Raw genomic sequence first — 2,003 nt, forward strand, 5'->3', positions numbered from 1 at the left:
TTTTTCACGTCTCCAAAACTTCTAATTTTTAAATACCGAATACATTACCTTACAAACACTAAAAGTTTCAACAACACACACTGTTACTTAATATTTGTTAAATGTATCTTTTAACTTTTATTTTACCGTGAAAGCACAATATTCACTGTAAAATTTTCTACCTCCGAGTTCAAGTTTTTCTTCTCTCCTATCTCGGTTTGACACCTTAACGTGATCTTTAGGCTTAACTTGTGTCTTCAAACAAACATGGAAACTTAACACACAAGTACACACGTGGAGACAGAAAAACCTGGCAGTAAACTGAAGCACACTCAACAGTTTTAATCTTAGTTTCATGGAGACTTGTGTTGTTGTTTTGGCTTTATTTATTTAAAATTGGAGTTATAAAATTATAAAAAATAATTTAACAAAATCAGATTAAAATTCAGGTTAGGTAAATAGTTTCGGAGACATAGGGTCATTTAGGAGAAAAATCTTGAGAATTCCCGGACAATACTGGCCTTATATGTTATATTTCGTAGTAAATCTATTTTAGAATCCTTACAAAATACATAACTTTAAAATGTTACTTTGGATGATATATGTTTTTACTTTAAACACTTTGGAGCTCCAGTTTGACTTGGATAAAATTTAAATCTAATTTTGAAATAGAATCCCGAAGAGATTATGTAAAGATTTCATTTCATAAAATATTTAAACTTAATGAAAATGTTAAGAATGACATTATATACAATGATAGCACTATAATAAAAAGAATTAGATGAAAAGATAAAAATAAAAAATACATGCACCACGACGTGTTTTAATCTTTGGATGATAAATGTTTGAAGAACAATGACAGTGAAATATGACATTTATAACGAAGGACATAAATTCAGTGTTTAAAGTTGATGAGATATAGAACAAACCAACTTTGTTGTTCTACAAACAAACAATGCAAAATGTAAACAATAAATTCTTCAAACATAGTGATAATAACAACGAAACTGTTGTGGTAATTAATGTTTACTAGGATTGTTGATGTTAAACATGTTATGTGAAAAACCGTAAATGTGGATCCGGACTTGAACCCCTGGCTAACAAGGCCAGGGTTATACTATTGAGCTATTCAATAGTTCATCCTGTCAATTTAAACTTCTAAAGTCTCTCACTATGAGAGACGTTATGATAAGTACTAAGACTAAAACATAGAAGTCTATTAGATGTTAGGATAGTTGAATATAAACAGGAAGAAACAAACTGTTGTATTTTTAACCATTTTTATCAAACGTTGAGTGGATTAAACACTTAATGTTTTCAGTTATTGTGGTTTTGTTGTTAACTTTCTTATTATTCGTCTAACTTTACTTTAGACTTCTTGGTCCAAGTTTAGTTGGTTAGAGGTTTTGTTATACTCAGTATACTTTAATATATATATATATATGTTACTTCTCAGCTATAACGTGCTTCAGTACAGATATTATAAAACTCTGTGTCCGTTGTTTGTATATAACTGTTGAAGGTTGATTCTGTAGATGACACGTCCTACGAATGTCTAATGTTAACTATATCTGTTTAAAGACGTGTTATGTACGAGTTTAACATCTTTAGTTAACAATCCACAATGTTTAAATATTTTACTTTAATTTATTAAATTTAATGATATCATTAATGAGTGTAATAAAAGAATCAATAACTGACTTTCCTGGAGATTTGATTCTACTTAAAGTGAAAATTAAATACACATTGAATTAGTGTTAAGAAAGTGTTCCATATAAAAGTTAAGTTTTAACTATAAAGTACCATATTTAATTTCTTACACATAAGGTTTCTATTTTTGTTATTTAGTTCCGAAGAACTTACATTCATGTTGTGATTGAATTTCCAAACATACTTCATTGTTTGTCTGTGAACATGAACAAATCAAATTAATGTAACAATAAAGGGTTTAATAATACTAAAATACCAGGTTCTCTGTGTGATTAATTTTTTAGTTTTACTTTATAGTGTGATATTTGAAGACA

Source organism: Limulus polyphemus, unplaced genomic scaffold (genome assembly GCF_000517525.1).
Source record: "Limulus polyphemus unplaced genomic scaffold, Limulus_polyphemus-2.1.2 Scaffold15160, whole genome shotgun sequence".
Lineage (NCBI taxonomy): Eukaryota > Metazoa > Arthropoda > Merostomata > Xiphosura > Limulidae > Limulus > Limulus polyphemus.